Here is a 22,568-nt window from a genome sequence, read left to right as displayed (position 1 = left end):
GCCTTAAAATCAGCAGAAACAATCATTCAGGGGTTTGAGAGGAAAAATAAGCCTACAATCATATCTCTACTCAGGTTCGACCCCGGACAGGCCTAACGGTGAAAATAACATGGAGACTAACTGAACTGCTCTCTGTGAAGAGTTTCCTTCCAAAACAATGATGTCCTATTATAAATGGAGTGTATTTTCCAATATGGCGGACGGTAGTTAGGCTACAAGGCGGATAAATAAATGGATACAGAAAGATTTTGGAACTGAACTCTTCATGTGTAAAATTATGCAAAAACAACGCAGCTGTAAAAGGAGATGTTTTATAAGTTTTCTGTCCATCATAAAGCTCATAATGTTCTTCATTAACTCAGCTGAATTCCGTATGTTTAGGCCTATGTGTATGTTTGTGTGTGTGCAGGCCTGTAATAGCGTAAAAGCTCCTGCGCATGTGCGCTCAGGGCCGCCGTACAAACAAACGGCATGCTTATTTTAAAAAAAAAAAAACACGTTGGCCGCCTTCATCCCGGTCTGATGACCCGCTGACCCGCTGTGTTTTAAAGTGATAGCGCGCGCGCGCGGAGGCCTGGAGCATGGAGCAGGTTTTTTTTTTTAGTGAAGGTAACAAACCGGGCGGCTCCAAAACAACAATCAGGCCCTGCATTACACACTCACACACAAACACACACACACGGATAAAAACATACACACACACGGATACAGACATACACACACAGCTGTTGCCATGTGGAAACCTTGTGTCTCCAAAATACCATCTTTTATTAATTAAAAGATTCTTTAAAAGATGTTATTGAGCGCGAAGCTTCATTCATAAATCTGACAAAATAATGTGAACTGCACTTCACAGAGCTTTCACACGCCTCTCATGGCCTTCATCCACAGATGGCTCTGCTGTCAGAGCTTCAGTGCATGACAGCGCAGTTGTCTGAAGGTGTTTCAGGCCTCTGAGGAGCTGGAATATGAGCCTGTAATTTGGAAAGTTGCACTAAAAAAGAAAATCAGAACAACTGGAGATGTAAGGTTTTCAGATTACTGCAATGGTACAAATGCCCCTCTTTTTTTTTTTGAGGAGTTAAAAATGTACAGCGAGCTTCAGTGACATGTTTCACATGCACCAGCTGATCTCAGCAGGGAGGGATGGGCCGCCATTTTAAACCTGATACCGATATTAATGTTTTATGTGACGATCTGACCGATACCAAAAGTTTGGTGAAAAGACAAGTGGATGGTGTGGATTTAAAAAAATGTGGGGGGAAATCAGGTCTCAGGGTGTTTGTTTTTTTTCCTTTAATGAAGCATTATTTTAACTAAATTCCTTTAATTTAAATGTAAAGAGCAGGCTTTGTTTGTAGCCCAGAACGTCTCAATTAGCCTATTAAAATGACTAATTACGTATACATTAAATTCACACACACCGAGGTGTCTTTTCACCACGACCCTGCTCATGTGGAAGTTTTGGTTCTGAGAAACATTTTTTTGTAAATCTAAAACTAATTAAAAAATATATTTTATTCCTCAATAAATACATCCTTTTAAATTATGATTTTGTGCAGGTTAGTCTATATTTAAATAAAATCATACGAAACAAACTCGGCCTCGTACTGTAAAAAAAAAAAAGCCAATAATAATATTTTTGCAGTTTTTTTATCTATTTGATCAGAAAATTATTTCCAAATCTTCTTTAATTGATTTTTCCTGTCTACAAAGAAAAACTTCAAAATAAAACGCATAACGCGCTGACGTGTATTTTACCTCATCCAGACCCTAAATCCTAAAACATGTTAATGCTACATTTGTTACAAAAAAATACACTAAATGCACATCATCGGACCATCAAATGATCGATCTGTGCAGGTATGGATCGGCCCATCCTCCTCAGGTCGCTGCTGTCTGAGCTCTGCAACACAATCCGGATTAGATAAATGTCGTCTTTGCAAAAAAATAAAGCAAACAAAAGCTCCAGCAGAGACGCTGAGGCAGCAGATAAAGCTGCACGACCGAATTTTACAAAACAGCTCTTTACGATGTTAATTTAACGGTTCAAATAAAAGAAGGCCATTTGTTTCGATTAATCTGTATCTAAGAGTGGCCAGTCACTGTAATATCCAACTGTTGATTATTATCAAAATAAACACTGATTTGGGCCTCGACTCGAAAGGGCAGTTATTGACTGTAAAAGTGCTGCCAGTTGGATTGAATTCAAATTGAGTTCAGTAGAAGCATTTGAAAATGAACAGCCTGCTTCCTGTTTGTTTTTCTGTTGACGTTTCAAACAGCCAATCAGAAGCTCCTGATTGGTCGTTTTCGCCTCCATTTTTGAATGGATTTTTTTTTACAGTGCTAGACCAACGTAAAACTTATATAACCTCTGACCTAGATAAAAGCTTCCTGAAGCCCAAAATGAGGCTGACCTTGTCACACACACACACACGAAGCTAACACAAATGAAGCTACGTATAAACGAATAGTAAAAGAGGAACATTATCGTCACAATAAAAGCACAAACAGTCCAGCGGGTCTGACTGAGGCTCATTTCATTCAAATATTTTCAGTGTTCGGATGTTTAAATTTCCCAAACAGCACAAATAAAAAAGGTCGATTCCCGTCAGGACGCAGACTGATCCAGGCTCCATTTTTTTTCGCTCTATGTCACTTTTTTTTTCCAATTTGGGTTTTGTAAAAAAAAAAAAAAAAAAAGAAATGTTTTGGAGGGTTTTTTCTTTTTCTTTTTTGGCACTCTGGTGCGTTCACTTGTAAGAAGTGTGTACTGTCTGTTTCGTTGCTGTCTGTCTGTTTATTTTGCTCAGAGAAACTAAAGTTGATTAAAAGGATGAAATAACCTGAAGCAGAGTTTCTGCCTGGTGATGTGTGACTGTGAAACGTGTCAACGTGGAATAATTATTTAAAAAATGCAGCGGGGCCTGATGAGAGGATCGCTTTTTTATTTGGTGTAGCTCACACGACATTTTATGCACCGAGGACGCAGCAGCATTTTTACCCTGCTTGTTATTATTATTTATTAAGTAATTAATAATTACAGTAGGTGACTATTTGGTTGTTTTATAAGTTTCTTGTTGTTCTTTTTTTTTTTTTGCTTTTCTTTGCTGTCTCACTCGTTTGTCTTTTTTTGGTAATTAAGTGAATAGCCGACATATTTTTTCTAATTCTTGTGTTTTTATTTAAAGAAGTATTATTATGGGGGACTGTATTTGCACCAGACCTTTAAAGGGAAGTAGATTTTTTTTCATTGATTCATTTATTATTGTTATTATTATTGGTCACTAAAATCTTTCGCTCTGGTTTATTCGTGTTAATTATATAAAAAAAACATAACTGTACAAATAGATTATTATTTACATGTCGACACACGTATTTTTTTCGGCTTATTTTGAGCAACCTTTAATGTGTTTGTGTTTTATGATTTTTTTTTTTCTTCCCTTTTTTTTAGAATTGAAACAGAGCTGCAATAATTATTTGAACAGTTGTCAAACGATAAATTAACCGCCAACTATTTTGGTTTTTGATGAGTCGTTTTGAATATTTTTTAAGAGCTTCTTTATTTTTTCCATCTCTTTGACAGCAAACGGCAAATCAACATTGATCGTATATCATCAATATTTTCTGACCAAACAACGAAACGCTTCCTGGAGAAAGAGATCGGCCGATTAATCAGACATGACATGTATTGTGATTTAATTTAGGTTTTGAGATAACTAGTTTATTTGCATTATGGAGGATTTATACATGTTGTTTAATTAGGAAGGTAAATGTTAAAAGAATTATGAGTGGTTTGTGCATCACCACTTCACAAATTTAATGTTTAATTTTAGACGTTTTCTCAAATATTATAGACGTGTGATGTTTCTTAAGCTCGAATATTTATTATTTTGGTCACCAGAGAAGCGCAGGGAGTCCCTTTCCTTTTATTCATGTTTTTAGCTCGATTATAAGACCGCGTCAGTTACAGATGATTAAAAGTATTTCAGCAGATTTTTTTACACTCTTCATCCTCACAGTGTTTTCCTGTGAAGCCGACAGTCTTTATTTTATGATGAGTCTGAGCTTCATTTCTGCAGGTTTCTGGATGATGTCTGAAAATTCATTCAGAGAGTCTGTTTACAGCCTGAGCTCTGCTACAGTGTGTACATCACGTGATCCAGCTCGGTGTGTGTGTGTGTATTTTCATCCACTGACATTTATTATTGTGTTTATGGCCTGAACTCCAACACAACTCATGGATTGATATCAGTATTATAATGTTATTATTATTTAGGTGAATTTGACCAAAATTCAGAACATACATTTAATATTTCTAAAATGATTTTTATTTTTTTAAAGATTATTTTTTGGGCCTTTTTGCATTTATTGATAGAGAGGACAGTGGGTAGTGTTAGAAACAGGGGAAGAGAGAATGAGGGACGACGCTGCAAGGGGCCGAGGGCGGGAGCCGAATTCGAGGACTACGGCCTCTGCACATTGGCCACTGATCCAACCGCTGAGCTAAACGCCCTTCTTATGTGACTTTAAGTCCAGTAACGCTCCTATAGTAGTTTGACAAATTAAGTTATAGTGACGTTTTCATAATATAATATGATAATATGTCGACGATATGTTCAACGGCTTTTAATTTGTATTCATTTCGTCCTTTTGACCAAACTGAGTTTAAAATTGTACAAATGCTTTTTATACATTTATTTAAGAAGAGGAGATAACAGAAGTTCATGGAGGGAAACTGTTGTCCAGCAGTGTAAACAGTACAAAAAAAGTGTAATCAGATGCATGTGTCAATAAAAAAATGATCATCGTGGGACTAATGCTAAGCCAGGCTAACGGCTAAGCTAAAAATACAGAAAAAATAGCAATAATTCACTATTAGAACAGGAAAAACAATATAATATAGAAAGTAAGACATAGTAAGAGCAAGATTACAAACCTCGGACCAACGAACTATGACACGGCCTCAAACGTTGCACATGAATATATGAATGTAAGACAGACAGTGTGCGGGAGTCTCTGTCTCAGGAAACGGACGTGCAAAGTGATGTTTTGTTTGTCGTTTAGCTTCAATTTAAAAAGTTTTTGTGGTAAATGAAAAAAAACCTGCATTTGTCTCTGTGGCTGTCTGTCTCTCTGTCCCTGTCTCGCTGTCTCTGCCTTTTTTCTGTTTCTGCCTGTCTGCCCCTCCCAGTCCGTGTCTCTACTTAGTTTGTGTTGGTCCGTCTGTCTCCTCTATATCTTAACTTAATGTCTGTCTGTGTGTACGTCTGTCTCCGTCAGTGTCTCGCTCTCTATAGGTGAGTTTCGGTGTGTATCTCTACATGTCTGTCTCTCCTTTCAGCCTGTGTCTCTGTGTCTGTATTTCTGTTTTGTCTCTTTCTGTCTTTGATTGACTGTCTGTCTGTCTGTCTGTCTGTCTGTGTCCCTACCTGTCTGTCTGTCTCCGTCTCTCTCTGTATCTCTGCACCTTTAAGAGGAGTCTCTTTGGGAGAATTTAGGTCAGCGCAGCGCTTCAGCCCACTCACTTGTTTTGGCAGCTGGGGCGGCCCAGAGGGGCGGGGCCGGGCAGAGGAGGGGGAGGGTGCATAGTGATGTCACTCTGTCCCTGAGCCAGTGTTGTTGAGACGACAGCAGGTTCACACTTTCAAAAACCTTGTAGCCAAATGTACTAGCCGTAGAGTACAGACCGCAGCCGTCTGGTGCGAGCAGAGTTTGCCGACATTCTGACGATAATCGGGAAACATGAAAACAGCCGTGAGCCGCAATACGTCGCAATTTTCATTTAATTACCATTATGCTACCTCAAAGGGCTTCATTATGCTGCTTTATGTGTCTGTAAGGATTTATTAGTTCACTTTAGGATGCTTCATGTTTGGTATCTTACATGCTCGCCATTTTACACCGGCTGAAATAAGCGTTCCATTCTCCTATTATTTCAGCAAATACATAAATGTGAGACATGCAGCTGGCCTCAGATGAGCTGTAATCTGCTGTGGATAATTTGTTAATGGCAGAAAAAACACTGCAGCATATCTTTCTTGCAGTAGTGCCCCCCTACCTACAGTCATGAATGGGCACATGATTCAGGTTAGATAAAAATTAAAGAACAAATGTTGTGTCTTTGCATTTTTTTGGCATGAAAATGGTTCATTTATGAAGCAAGGTGCGTGCGTAAAAGATTTATTATGTTGCACGGTGCCTGGTCCATTCACAACCACACTGCTTGTGTATTTTCCTGGAAATCAGGGGTCCCTAAAACCAGTAGAAAAACATATAATTAGGCAAATTTAGGCAAATAAAACAGTTGCAGAGGTTGAGAAAGATCATGGATAATGGATTTTGAAAGGAAAAAATGTATTGCAACCTTTGTATGGAAGTGAAATTGCGCTGTTTTTGCCTCACACGTGGGCACGCTCCAGCCTGCATCTGCACTGGACATGAATCAACATAAATTGAGGGACTACTTCCTGGCGTTGTAAAATCCACAGATACAGTCCAACGTATCAGAGGCTAAAGGTAAGTGTTTTCACAAGCTGCAGCAGGTTACTGAGCATGTGAACCAGCACACTGCAGTCGTGTGTTTGTGACCTGACAGCTACGACATGTTGAGAGGGGAGGGGGAGGGGGGGACGCTGCCACCCTGCAGGGCTGATAAGTGATGGTGATTGAGCGTTTGGACCGTCCCCGTCCCCTACAGGAACGCAGTTTTACACTCTGTCAGCAGCACACACACACACTGCTCTCCTGTTGAACCACTCGAGGACAGACCAGCTGCTCGCTCTAATGAGTCAAACCCTGGGAACTGCTGCTCTGACGCTGAGCTACACTTCCTCTTACAAAATAAAGGTCTTCATTTAAAACCCAGCCTGTTGGAAACCCCAGCTGTAGTGTTGGCGATGTGTCCAAGAGCAAAATACATCTTTAAAGGGAAACTGTGGCTGCTTCCAAAGGTTGTTGAAAGCGACAATGGCCGCATTCCAATTTGCTGCTTTGTTGCTTGTGGAAAACGTGTTGAAATGGAGGGAACACAGTAACATGAGGTGGTTTGTGACAAGATAGTAGCAGGTGGTTGAGATGAGGATCAACCCAGTCTGCAAATCCTGATTTCCTACTTAACCTAAAGATATAGCTGTTGAGGATGGTTCCACTCTCAAACAGGTTAGCTTAGCTTAGCTTAGCATGAAGACTGGAAACAGAAAGAAAACAGATAGCTTGGTTCTGTCAAAATGTGTGTAGGGTAGGGTGCATCTAAAACTTGGTAAGAAGTGAATAAGTGTTTTCCTAAAATAGATCATCACCTTTATGGTTAATTGAAATCTACTCTTGCTTCATTACTTAAGCCATTTAAATTCAGAGGCTTAGAATACGAACAATTATGCAGGATATTTATGTTTATAGGTGAATATCTGTTATATTTTCATGCTTACAGACATATTAAGCATATATTATACATATATTAGTGATATTTGCAAAAAGGCGTTGCATAGAAGCAACTTAAAACTCCAGCATCTACTGTATATGTTGTAGTTTTTCTTGCAAATTAAAAAGATGATAGATGACATCTTTGCGGAGTCATAATTGAAGGTAATCACTGCTAGAAATGAGTCATAATGCCAACAAATAAAAGTCTAAACAAACATCAGATTGTGTCATTCGCCTTCATATAAACCACGAAAAGCTTTACAGAAGTGTGACATTGGAAAGTTTGACTGTCTTCAGTCTTACATTTGTGTCGTCAAACAGTTTGTTACAGTAAGTCGTGAACAGTCACCTCCCTCTAAAGCTGACAATACTGAGCTGTCAGGTGCTAAAGCCGGGCTGCAGCGATGAATAAAACATGCAGACTGACCTCAGACCTCCTAACCGTTGGCTGTCAGGTCTGTGAGCCACAAACTGAAGCTGATTTGCATCACGGATATTTTGTGGTAGACAAGCGGGAAGGGTTGTTGGGTGGCACACAGACAGACGAGAGCCGACTACATGGTGCAGAGCAGAGACGTGTGACAGTACTGCGTTTCTTTGTAGACGTGTAGTTTAAACGTTTCTGCAAAGTAAAAAGAAAACCATTCAACATCCACGTCAGAAATACCAAAAGAAAAGTGTTGGTTGCTGTGTACAAATTTTCTGTTAAATAAACTTACATACATTTTGGACAGTGGGTTAATAATAATTCAGACAGAAGAACACAAAAGCAGCTTCACATTTCCAGCTAATAGCGATCGGTTTTGTACCCAGCAGCTTTTATCCACTGTAGCAAGTTATCCAATCAAGCTAATGCTAACACATTCACATAAATTTAGTCTCCAGCTGCCTTTGTAATGTTTCTAGGTGAGTTCCTGACCAGTCGAGGCATGGACTCCACTAAACCTATGAAGGTGTGCAGAGGTATCTGACACCAAGACGTTAGCAGCAGATCCTTTAAGTCCTGTAAGTTGCGAGGTGGGGCCTCCATGGATCGGACTTGTTTGTCCAGCACATCCCACAGATGCTCGACTGGATTGAGATCTGGGGAATTTGGAGGCCAAGTCAACACCTTGAACTCGTTGTCGTGTTCCTCAAACCATTCCTGAACCATGTTCGTAGTGTGGTCTGCCATTAGGGAATACCGTTTCCATGAAGGGGTGTACTTGGTCTGCAACACTGTTTAGGTAGCTGGTACGTGTCAGAGTAACATCCACATGAATGGCAGGACCCAAGGTTTCCCGGTTTCCCAGCAGAACATTGACCAAAGCATCACACTGCCTTCGCTTGCCCTCTACCTACAGTGCATCCTGGTGCCATGTCTTCCCACGGTAAGCGAGGCACACGCACCCGGCCATCCACATGATGTGAAAGAGAACATGATTCATCAGACCAGGCTGCCTTCTCCCTTTGCTCCGTGGTCCAGTTCTGATGCTCACGTGTCCATTGCAGGTGCTTTCGGTGGTGGACAGGGTCAGCATGGGCACCCTGACCGATCTGCGGTTACGCAGCCCCTTACGCAACAAACTGCGATGCACTGTGTGTTCCGACACCTTTCTCTCAGAACCAGAATGAACTTTTTCATGAGCCAGCCTTCGCTCCCCTCACGCATCAATGAGCCTTGGTTCCCCCATGCCTGTTCACTGGTTTTCCTTCCTTGGACCACTTTTGGTAGGTCCTGACCACTGCAGACTGGGAACACCCCACAGCAGCTGCAGCTTTGGAGACGCTCCGACCCAGTCGTCTAGCCATCACAATTCGGCTCCTGTCAAAGTCGCTTACATGATTATGTTTGCCCATTTTTTCTAATTCCAACACATCAACTTCGAGGACAAAATGTTCACTTGCTGCCGAACGTACCCCACCTACTGACAGGTGCCATTGTAGCAAGATAATCATTGTTTTTCACTTATCCTGTCAGAGGTCAAAATGTTATGGCTGATCAGTGTAAGGATTATTAGTTAGAACACAAATACATGCCTTAAAAATGGATCTTGTTAGCCCGTGGTTATAACATTAAAGGTATGCTTAGCGTTCTAGCGGTTAAATTGTGAGAAAACCTCTGCTAGGCAACAGCAACATTAGACAAAATGTTAACTTCCATCCTCTCCGCCATTTCTGGAAGGTTCAGCAAACACAAAGTTGTGATTATAACAAGATAGAAATGTTCATAGTAACTCATAGTAAGCACCGTTATAATAGTAATCAATCATGTTTGGGTGGCTAGCATACAAAGAGTACGTCTTTACTTTAAACATTACAAAATGTCACAAACCACTGAGTTTGTTAAACACTACCTCGGTTTGATTTGGTGCAGTGTAACTTCAAATGTATTAAAGTGAAGGACGAAGATGCTAACGTTAGTTTAGCTTCTCAGCTTTCAGGATCAAAGATACATGGAGCTCTTGATATTGTTTTATCTGCCACTCAGAAATGTTATTCTCCACTTTGTAAATCAATGACGGAATAACATGTAGATCGTTGAGACAGAACTGTAGCATGTTGTCATTCAATGTTATATTGACATAGTTACACAAATACATTACACCGAGGGTTCATGACCCTTCACGTCTTCTAGCTTCAGGATCTAGGTCCCACCCAAAAAAGAACCCTCTTTCATGTCCATGATAGCTCGATCCTGAGCAGTGCCTCACCCCAGCGGTTTCATCAGATTTAAGCCAGTCTGTTTATTTTATTCCAGTCCAACTTATTTGACAGGTTTCTCCATTTTTGGAAAGTGACGCCACATTGTAGCTAGCTTAGCAATCAAGCTGTCAGATGGAGTTGCTACGTGAGGTAGCTGCTGAAGATGATATTTATGAGCACATGCATCAGATCGATCACATATACCAACTTTCATACATGTAGCCCTATCTAACCCGACTCTAAGTGTGTGTATACACTAATTTGTCTTTCCCTGTCATCAAAGTGGCAGATATAGCATTGATTTTACCTGCTGCTGCCAACAATTGACCCTCATTTAGAAAAGCTAAAGTCCCTATTAGAACTATGGCAAATACTTGTATTGTAATGCCTTCAACAAACAAAGACACGCAACAAAAAGTTGCATGTGAAGTTGACAAATGCACCGTGAGTTACTGAGAAGGGACAGTACACAATGCACACAATGGTTGTCATACAGTTAACACACAATTAAGCCCCTGAGGAATATTTATGTAATTAACATGTAATGAGTGAGGGGCCCTTCACCAACACAGATAGACAAGTTATTTCAAAGGAACGATTTGTGAGTTTTGAGTCTAAAATGCCTGATTAATAATAACTATGCTTTATTGTGAATATTTTCCACAAAGCCTTTAGCGATCAGACTTTGAATAGTTTAAGAATAATGTAGAGATTATTTCTGTTTCAGTAGTGCTGAAGTCATCGTGTGATAACATGAACGTGCCGCTCTAACAAGAACTGGGTTGACAGACAGACAGACAGACAGACAGCCCTCATGCAGGTGCATTACAGCTAAAGAAAGGCATCCATCCAACCCTCATACCTCACATACATCCAGATAAACACCGTGAGTGGGTGTGCTGTCAGAAATACAAATGTCCTTTGTGGGCTTCATGAAGTCATCTGTTTTAAGTAAAGCGCCCACATTATGTCTTTGTTATTGTTCCTGAGCCACACAGACACTTCTGTTATATGAACAGAGGACTGGTTCAAGTGTGCATGAGGTGAGATTATGTAACTTTGTCTTTCTCACATTTCAGATCGCAGCCATTTTATTTCATTATCATTTTGCAGTTAGATACTTGATTCTGATTGGTTAATTACAGCATTCCGAGGTCTGTTATTTCTCGATAACAGACCGTTGTTATGAAGGACAGACCGTTGCAAAGGATGCAGCTCTGACCAGACAATCCTGAGGACTAACTGTAATCATATCAATCCGCCGAAAGAAGTCCGGTAAACTTGTTGTCAGTCTGTTTACAGAGGGAAAAACAATAAAGGTTAAAAGATGCAAAAACTGAAGGCCACGACAGAGAGATCTAATCTGAAGACGGCTAATAATAATAATAATAATAATAATAATAATAATGCTACACTTTATTTATATAGCGCTTTAAAAAGTACTCAAAGACACTTTACATGTTAAAAACAATAGCAAAGACAATAACCAATAACCAGTACAAAATAAGTTGCATAAATTACAGTTAAATATGTATGTGTATGAAATAAAACAACAACAATAACATAAAGAGAGATCACAGATTAAAAGCAGATTTAAATAGGTGGGGTTTGAGTCCAGTTTTGAAAGAGGGGAGTGAGGGAGTGTGTCTGAGGTGTTGGGGGAGAGAGTTCCAGAAGGAGGGGGCGGCAGTAGAGAAAGCTCTGTCCCCCCCCCAGGTCACATGAGGTGAACATTAAACAGAACACAGCACGGGATACGGCGGTGTTTAAAGACGGCGGATGGAAATGCGCTGCGCTGATCCCTGCAGTCCCCTTCACCGTGTCTTACCTCACCATCAGAGAAAATGTTTCCATTAAATGTGAGTAAAAGCAGCTAGCTTAGCTTATTTTAAGAAGGCTAGAGTTAGCCGTTGCTACGGACGCAGCTCTCACTGTGAGTGTAACAGACTATTTTCAAATGGAAATATAATCATATTTAAATTAATAAAATAATTTCCAAATCAATATGTTGTCTGGAATTATTCATTGCTGAAGTAAATAGCTGTGTAATAAGCTGTATAATGTAAAGTAAGCAGGTTGTTATAGCCCGGACAAGCTAACAACCTGCTCACTATACATGATCCCTTTCTTATTATGCCTCAATTTTGCAACTAAAACTGCTGAATTTTAAATTCGGAAACACTTTGGATACAGTTTTGCACAGAATGAGGAAGAAACTGACTCTTTTGAAGACAGATATGAAAAAGTGTGAAGCTACAGTAGTAGTTTGAGGGATCATGTTCATGGTAGAAACCAACACTGAGGGAGGAGATGGCTGTAACGTCACCCTACCTTCCCCAGTAGTTTTCTGGCACACATTCAAACATGCAAAGTCACAAACGGCCTTATCTACACAGAAACACAAATCACTCCAGGCTTCAGAACAGAATCTGTCAATGCTGCTGCTGTTCATGTATTTGTATTATATGTATCGTATATCGTATATACATATATTTTAAAATATGGATTTGCATGCAAAGTTATACAAATATAGTGTATAGTGCAACAGCGGTGAGCTGGTGCAAAGCAGTGTAAATACTGTTAGAAGTGCAGCTTTAAAATCCATGCTAGGACTCAGGAAAAGATTTTTACAATACCACTTTTCAGAACTGCTTTTATTTTTCTTTTGTATCCAGTTTTTACGATGAAGTCTTTGAAGACATCATTGATTTTGTTTCATTATTAAAAAAAGCTACTAAATCATTCAAACTAAGCAGGTCAAGTTGTTTCTTGGTTTGAGGAGTGAAGGCTGCTGCTGCAGATAACAACCTGAAAACAAGAACATTTCAAACGACCAGCAATAATAAGGAAGCTCAGGGTCAGAGGTCACAGCATCCTTGACCTGCTTACAAACAGAACAGGAAGCTTAAAGGGAATTTAGAGTTCAGCCAAAGTTGAAACAGTTGAAACAAACTTAAGTCTTCAAAAAGGCTTCAAGCCTCCCTCATTCAGATTGTCTAAACAATAACAACGACCGTGTGATCAAAGCTGTGATTCAAACTATGTTTCAGCGCTAATCACGGCTTTATTGTGAGGAGGGGAAACCATGTCCTGACGATGACGGTCGGTGCTGCACTCTGCCCGCGGCAATCCACAGGGTGTTAAACCCTCGAACATTAGAGTGTTAGTCAAGGACTGCTTCTCCTGATAGTCAGTCCATTTTGCTTTCACTTTAACAATTAAGAATATCAGAAGTTGCTTTGATGTTTCCAGTTAGACTGAAACGAAAAACTTTAACCATTACAATACTTTGGTCACCTGTTGCTGCCAATGTAGAAGTTTAACACTTAAGAGAAACAAACATTGTATAGAAAAGCCAATTGTGTTTTCTTATTCTCTTATTTTGTAGATAAATGTGATTTAATTAATTAAAAATGTACAGTGTCATACTTCATGTGTAATATTACCTCTATGTCGTCCTTGATAATTATTAAGGGATAATAAAGTTAATAACCGGGTCTCTTGCACCCTGTTGTTGTCTTCAGTGTCAACCTTATAAAACAAGCAAAGGTGCTGAGGTGCAATGACTGATGGGTAATATGCTTGTGAATTTACAATGAACCATTGTTCAGTTCTTACTGATCATGGATGAATACCTCGTGTCGTCCACTCCACTGGGATCTACTACCTGAACGCACCTCGTGTCGTCTGTTCCACTGTTTTCCCTCCAAGCTGAGCTTCCCTATCAGCGTTCAGAAACACTTCAGCACATGCAGCAGCAGGTGAACAGTTCACCTTACGCTGCTGTGAAGTTCAGCACCAGCTCTGTTACAGAAAGAAATCCAGTAATTAAGAACTGAGTTATCAGACCATGTTTGTTTCTGCTGTGCTGTTTTTTTAGCCTTTAAGCAGAAAGTAACCAGCGTTGGGCAACTTACTTTAAAATGTGATATATATTTAATAATAATATGTTTAAGTGGGTAAGTTCAAATGTTTTGCAGTTCAGATGCTATTTTCTGCCGTTCCCTCGTTCTCTCTGCAGTGTGCTTAGCGGCCTATTTTCACCTCTTCCCTGTCAGATTGTCTCTCGTGTTCCTCACTAAATACTCTGAACGGTTTCCAAACAATGTGGGTTCCTGCGTCATTCTTTCCAAAAATCTTGGCTTTTCAAAATAAAACAGGTCATTAGTGTTTCCAAAGTTCTCAATTCAGAGGGCCGAAAAATTTGTTTGAAGTGTTTAAAAATAAAACCAGATTAGTTTGAATGTAGTCTGAATAAAGACAGACTTTTGTCTTTGTCTACTTTGTTTTCAAGTTGGGCATTTGAGTCTAACTAAAACTGACAACTGACTAAAATGGTACTAAAGTTTGACACTGATACATTTCTATTTAAGTCCTGAAATATTAAAAACAAACATGACGTGTCAAAATGAAAAGACTGTGGGTGCCTGTCTCTGTGCAATGAGCTCGACAGAATAAAAGCATTCCTCACATCTGAACTCAACAACAGCCCTCAAACTTCACACACTCAGGTCGGGCGTCCACCATGTGACCTCTCTTAATACTCGATTCTCTGTTGTCTGCCATCTCGTCAGGTATTTCTGCCTGTAATCTGTTTGATAGCGCCGGTTTCAGAGATCAAAACATGCGCCTGCAGACATCGTCTCTGCTGCTTCCTCGACACTCAGCGGTTCACGCCTGACTGAGCCGGAGAGGCCTTCAGGACTGACGCTCAAACATCCACCGCACCAGAGTCCCCTATAGAGCGTCTGGCTTTGAGCTGCGCCACGCTCACATGAAGTCATGTGTTTACATGAGGTGTAAAGGATAAACCAGGTGGACTGCGATGTAGTCAAGACTGAACGCAGTGCATTCACAGACTTTTGTAAAATAATTTGTGTTTTAAGTTAAAAATGTAGAACAATTCAGAGCTTTCACCCAGGAGACCTGGGGTCGGACACAAAGTTAGTGAGTTTGCCTGTCTAAATAAATTAATGTTATTGTGAGTGTCTCAAAGCATTATGGAAAAGATCCCCACAGAGAAACCACTGTTTGTTAAATTAGTTTGGCCTCTATTGTTTAACTGGAAACAGCCTTTTCTTCGCTTTCTTCAAAGCCACCAGACTCCATTGACAAAAATAGCAACTTTACCTCGCAGACCACCAAAGCCTGCTGGTCTGCCTTTGCCTCCATCAGTTAGTCTTTTGTTTTATTGTTTGTTACATGAATATTGTGTTGGATCTGAACCGACCACTTTAAACACCAAAGACACACAATAATCACACAAACAAACTCACCGATCGAGGCGGCAGTAAACCACGACTCCTGAGATCTGCAAGGTTAAATGACTGTATTTGTCACTGGAGTCTGGTGGTTTCAAAGAGAGCAATGAAACAGCTGTTTCTGGTTGATAAAAAAGCATCTTACTCCGTAATAAAGAGGCCTTTCTCTGTAGGGTTATGTGTGTTTTGTTATCAGACACATAGAATAACAATCTGAGGTCGTCAGTGGCAACAAGAAGCACTTACAGTGATGTCGTTTAATCGGTCACATTTGCCCCAAAGGATTATGTTGCAGCCATGACAGCCTGTTTCACAGCTGCCTGCTGAATCAATCTAATAAAGCAATTACAAAGTAATTTAGACTGTAAACGGGTAATAAAAATTAGGGCTAAGATTTATAAATATTGTGATGCCCCTTTAATTTTAATACCCCTAAGTCCAAACAGGTGCTAGAACATTGACATCGAGTGCGAGGGTTAAATTAAAAGTCATTATTATTTAAAAAATGTGTGTTTGTGTTTTCAGAGAGATGAAGGAACGGGTGTTTGGATGCAGAGATCATCACCTGAACTTTTCCTCCCATTGTTCTCTGGGTGACATTTGCTGCTCATCACGCTGCATCCTGCTGATCCAGGAGCTGTCGACGTGCTTGTTTTTCCTTTTGAATTAAACTCAAACGAGCATCGCGTTGCGTGAGTACAGTGTGACAAAACGCTGAATAAGGACCGTTGTGCTATTTTAAGGTTTTCTGTGTGGGCCTCTTGTGCACAGCGCTCAGAGATCATCAGGTGGTTTGGCACATAACGTGTCCCCTCTGGGCTTCTGTACTTGTCATCTCATTTGTCTCTGGTTTCAGATTGTTTAATAAACACTCTGAGTGATCATGTCTGTCCCGTGCCGACCAGATCAGGGTCACATTGCTACATCCTGCATGTTTAATCACACGAGACGTCATGTTGTCTGTTACTTATTATCAATATTATAGGCTGGTGGTGGCGGTGGTGCGTCTGCAGGGGGACGTGATGATGGAGCGGGACTTTGATGTGTGTTATGAACATTTTAAAAAGTGAGACATGGTTTCAAACTTTGGTGTCTGGTTTCTGTCACGCTCAGCTTCCTTCTCTTCACCACACAGCCCGCCTGACAGGAGAGAAACGCTCTCACAGCACACCAAGCACTCCACTGCCACTGCAGACATGAAGTGTGCAGGCGGTGCATTAGCAGCAGTGATCGGGATGAAATTAACCGTCAGTGTTCTCATACCCACAAGAGTATTTGTGCATAAAAGCATCACCTTTTTTCTCCTGAAACACACAAAGTCATACCACAAAGCCGCTATCAATGTTTGATTTTATTTTGGTCATTTCCAGAAACATCCGCCATACTTACAATGTTAGATTTGCCCTTCTCGGGTGTGTTCCAGCTCCTCCACATGATCCAACACAGCACTGATCAACGCCTGGAACTGTCTGATCAACAAAGAGGCGAACAAGCTCAAAAATCTGAGTAGACACATCGGGTATCAGCGTTTCAGAGTTAATGTTTGGTGAGTATTGAGGTTCAACATGTAGCCGTGCTGCACGTTTAGGTGTGAACGACTAAGCTGCCGGTTTTGTAGGTGTGTTATTCTGGTCATCTGCTTTTTAAACCTCTGTGTTAAGTGGTGTCCAATCTGCTGCAGAGCTGAAGTTTAAAGGGTGACTGCTCTGGCCGCTGACCCGCGCGCCGCTAAACAAAGTCCTTCACAGGTCATTAGCACCGACTTCCAGGCAGCTAATCCCGGCCTGCGCGGCTCGACCCTCCGACCGGCATGCGGGACGGGGGGGCCAGAGCGAGCGGTCGTTATTAAGGGCCAGAAAAATCTGCAGCAACACCAGGGTTAAAGAAAATGTAACTATAAATATAGACTAGTTAGTTGTGTCTTATTTCAGCTGCATGTTTGAGTGCAACAGTTTGTGGAATTACTTAACAAACATAAACTAAATAACTGTATTGAGATAATGACAGCTTGAAATTTGCATCCAGGACAGGAAAACATCTTTTTTAATTTATTAACAATAAAAACTTGTGTATTTATTTGTGTATCTCATCCTCCAAACGTCTAATAATACCACATCACACTGCTTACTTGCAAAGATGCTGAGGCGTTTAGCTTAAATAATAGAAAACTGTTGAATAAGAGTCTTACTCGAGCTAACTGTGTAAATGTGCGCAGGTCTAAACACACGTTAGCTCTGTTTCTCTCTGTCAGGATGATCAGGAAGTTTAGATCCTGTTTGACTCCCTGTTTAAATAAAGGATCATCTAAAAAGCCCCATATTAAGTTTTTAGCTCTCTGACAGTCAAATGGGAACATTTATAATGCTCAAAATATATCTGCTGTCTGATGTCATTAATGTTAGCTCGCTAACTTTGCCCTGTGCCTGCAGGTCTCCACTGCACGATCATGTGTGTGTGTGTGTGTGTGTGTGTGTGTGCAGTCGTTTTATTACCGGTTAATTTTTTATCAATTTTATTACAACTTTTTTCTGTATTTTTGTTTTTCTTGTGTAATATCACCATTTTAAAAACTATTTTAGTTAAGATGTTATTTATATTGTTTTTTAACATTCTACTTTTAGTCGTGTTCTGCGGCTTTTATCTGCAACATGAGGTTATTTTCACAATGGTTCATTTGTGCTCTGCTGCTGCTGCTTGTGGGCTTCAGCCTCCAGTCAGAACATTTACCCAAAACACTGTACTTCAGTTTGCTTTGAGGTACGTGCACTTACTTATCATGAGGCTCTCTACTTCTGCTGCACAGCATCTCCCTGCTGCTGGATGTTACACTTCTTACAGCACTTTTTATTTTAAAGCTAAAACTCCTTTAGGATCAGGATTTTACACGTAGAACAAAATAGACAAAAAGTCAAATAACAATACAACTTGTAAAAAAAGCTCTTCGATAAGAAGCAGTGAGAATCAGCTGCAGTGTTTCAATAATAATAAGCACTGAGGCCAAATTTATTTTTGATACTTTAAATACACTTTGTTGTAAAAACATAATTTTACTGTTGTACAATTTGAATACAGAATTTCTGGTGGAGTATTTTTTTGAATGTTTTTTTTCAACGTTTACTAAATAAAATATAAAACATATTCTTCCACCTGTGTGTGTCTGCAGGTTGCTCTGCATGATCGTGTAAATGATTGTTATTATTGTGTCTTTACACAGACTTTTTTCTGTGTCTGTTGCTGTGCCTGATTTGTAATCTAAAGAATGCTGATTTTATATTCACATTTTCTGCATGAATCTGTCTTCATCAGCTTCAGAACCTCCTGCTGACGGGCTGCGGCTATAGTTAGCCGGCCGGCTAACACCGCTACATTCACCGAATTGGTGATTAACGTACGTTGTTTCTAAAAAAAAAAGCGAAAATCTCACACAAAGCAAACTCAAACTGTGAGTCTCTCCCCGTGCGATCACACTCCTGAACCTCTGGCAGGTTTTTGTTGTTTTATTTTATTCAGGATTGAGCAGATTTTTTTTAGCTGTTGAAGCTTTGCAGCATAAAAATCATCCCCTGTCCGGCGCTGCTGGTGAAAATAATCAGAGAGTGAAATGTTTATGTCTGTGCAAACTTAAAAAAGGAAACTATTGGCTGCATTGTCCCGCTACAGTGACTGCAAAGGGAACAGAGCTGATTAGAAGCTGCAGGCTGAAGGAGGATAGCTACAGAGATGTTCCTGCAGCTCGGGGTTTGTTTGCATCACTTGTACTAAGTGCGAGATATTTTAGAGAGCAAAAATTCATTAAGAGTCTTAGAGTCGGGTACTGGGGTGTTACACAACAGATTTTAAGTGTTTTATAAGCCCGAGGAGATTTCCACCGCACGTTTAGCAAAACAGGACAAATCCACAAATCGCCAGCGACTGAACAGTCGTAAATTAGGAAAGAGAAAAACTTTATTGCTCTTAGTTGCAGGTACAGTTTTGCTGCTTCACAGCGAGAGTAGGAAACACAGCGAGAGCGTTCACTGTCCAGGATTTCAGATTGAATCTGCCGGTGAAAGTGTGGCTCCTGCGTGTTTAAACTGTAAAATAAGAGGCCTTGAGAAGCAGCGGGGGTGAGAGGAGACTTCAGGTCAAGCTCATCATCATTATCTCACAGACAGACAGACGTTAACAGCTTGTGTCACATCATGTAATCTGCATGTTGTTGTTTATGATTGACGTGTGCCGAGCTGTGGACACCCAGGGGAACGTGCACATTTTAAAGATGTGAATCCTCAGAGGACGACAGCGGCAAAGCACTGTGAGGAGGAGGAAAAAGGAAGGAGGAGAGACGATGTAAAGGTAAGACGACGCTGAATTTTTCCTTGTCACTGAAATTTGAGTCTCGAGCTGAGACGACGTGGAGTTTCCTGCCTTGTTCTGTGTCTTTGTTTCAATGTTGGAGCTTCGTCTGGGGAGAATCAGAAAATATATTGTACTGAGCATGAAGCCTTTAAACATAAATGGAATAAACATGTCAAGATGAGAGAATGTAACTAGTTTTAGGAGCAAAAAGGTGATTTTATTCATGATCGTGATGTGAAGTAAAACCTTTCTAGGTTCTCTGTTAGCTTCTGTTCTTTCAGTTAAAGCTCCTAAACTTGATCCTCTGAGATCAAAGGACAAAGATCACATTCTTCAAGCTTCTGTCACCAAACGGCCTCAAATCTGTCAAAAGAGTCGACCTGGCTGAATATTTAAAGAGTTTCCAGAGTGTGTGAATCTTACCTCTGCAGGAGTGAAGTATTCTGACCGACATCTCAAACCCATCCAACACAGAGCAGCTGCAAAGACAGAAAAACACATTAATATGCAGCGGCTGATTGAAGGAAGTGTTTGTAATTTAGATATTCAGTTATCTGTAAGCTTTTACCTTCCAAAGAATATTGAAACAGCAGAACAGGGCTGTAAATAATGGATGATTCACTGGCTGAGACTATAACGAACCCCTTTTATCACCAAAATATGTGGCGATGTTGGTAATTTCCCACCCTGCTGACAGTCAGGGAATGCAGCACGGTGCTGCAGCAGTAGGTAAATGTGAAAGACAGTAATGTTGGACGTGTATCAGATCAGATTTTGTCAGATTCACTTCTTACTTCATATATTTCCATCGAAGCCAAACGAAACCTGAATCATGACAACTTTATTTTTATTGTATTGTTGTTTTATTCTGTATTTTCTGTAAGATTCATAGTTGTTTGAATTTATTACAAAGCCGATGAAGAAGTTTTGAGACGTTTAAATTTCATTATATAGTTTATAAATTTAGAGAGTTTTTATGGGAAATTCTGCCGACTTTTATGCCAAAAATGTTCAAATACGCACTTTTAAAAAATGCTAAATGTAAAACAAATTTCTTCCATCGGCCTTCAAATCCTTCAAATCAGTCAAATGCTAATTTCAACCTTTTCCTCCCCGAACGCGATTTATGTCAAAGATTTCCTGCTTCTTCATGTTGTCTGTGTGTTTGTTGTTTCAGTGGGAGGAGCCTGAAGCTCCACTGTGGACGTGCAGTCAGCCTGTTCTCTGCAGGGGCCACAAACAAACACATTTGTTTTTTAATCTTTTTCTTTAAACTTCTGCATAAATATGTAAAATAAATAATCGTCCAGAAATGTTGCTGCCTTAGAAACAAATTGTATATTTAATCACAAACTCTGACTTTCAAACGAAGATAATCTGACTAAATGTATTAAAGTGAAACACACGGTGCAGAAGAACAGCTCCATTATTACCTCATCTTTTAAAACTGAAAAAGAATAATAAAATAATAAAAATAGATTTTTAAAAAAAAACTAAACTAAAATAAATTGTCCCTTTAAATTTTCAGCCGTCACATTCGCAATAAATACATGAATATTTTTAACCTCCTATTCAGGCGTGTAAATTGTTCCGTGTTTGAGGAGATGAAATCATGTGAGAAATAAAAATAACATTTACATTTAAAAGAAAACGACTGAACGTGTGCAGCAAAATTAATTCGACACAATAATATTTCATGCTGCTGAATGTCCACAAATGTGCACCAGACATTTTTTTGAGTATTACTTCAGAAGATATTTGTAAATATATACACACATATATTTAGTGTATTGAGCAAAAAAATATAAACAAAATATTCTGCACACGTTTTAACAATATAAATATATTTAAAAAACTTAAAAAAGTGTATAAATCTGTGAATTTAAAGGTATTATAACACTGAATGTGTATTTTAAATATAAACGTTCACTGCACTAACAACATGGTCAGATAAACCAGGAGGAATGTAGACCAACAGCAACCCCCCTCCATGACACACACACACACACACACACACACACACACACACACACAGTCAGAGCACTCCAATGGAAAAAAAAACACAGTAATGATTGAACTATGTGAGGGCTGCACTTTTTACAACATATTGCTGCTTATCGGTGTATTTTAAAGACTCTTTGATTCTAACACGTAGAAATCAATTTAAAAAATGACTGACCTCTGACCCTTGAAAATAAGCTTTATAATAATTACATCTTCACACCAAGTAGAAACACAAACACCTGATAGTATTTTACACAATCGTGTAGTCAGAATCACCGAATTATAAAAGAATACATCATAAAGAGGAGGAAATGATCAAATGATCACATTAGATATACAAGAAGATAAAAAGGTAAAAAAACGTCTTTAAAATGTTTCAACTTGAATCAGTGATCTCTGAATGTATGCAAACATGCCAAACATACGACCAGGATTCCTTAAATCTCTGAACGTAATACCTCAAATCTCCCTTAATTTAGAGGATAATCGGCCGGGCGCTTTAAATTAACCTAAAATAATTTAATCTGTAACATTACACTTTACGCTGGTCCTTTTAAAGGTCACATTCAGATGTGTCACCACTTAAAGCCACTAATTCTTTGTTTGTTGCCCCTTAAGATACAAATAAAAAGTTTAAAGGGCGTATGAGGCGTAAAGTAATTACTTGTTTTTCCTGAAGCAGGAGGTTAAATGTTTGTTTGCATCACTCTGGTGCAGTTCTGACACATCAAAGGGGTTTTGGTGCATTGCTGGTTGAGTGGGCGACGCTGCTACGCTCCTGCTTTCATTTTCATGCTTTTATTTTTTTAAATTCGACTTGGTTAACTCGACTGAGCAGCGGGTCGATGTATT

Source organism: Semicossyphus pulcher, unplaced genomic scaffold (genome assembly GCF_022749685.1).
Source record: "Semicossyphus pulcher isolate SPU_LCO1_2020_fin unplaced genomic scaffold, fSemPul1.0.p SCAF_12, whole genome shotgun sequence".
NCBI classification, from domain to species: domain Eukaryota; kingdom Metazoa; phylum Chordata; class Actinopteri; order Labriformes; family Labridae; genus Semicossyphus; species Semicossyphus pulcher.
Note: the sequence above shows the minus strand (reverse complement) of the source record.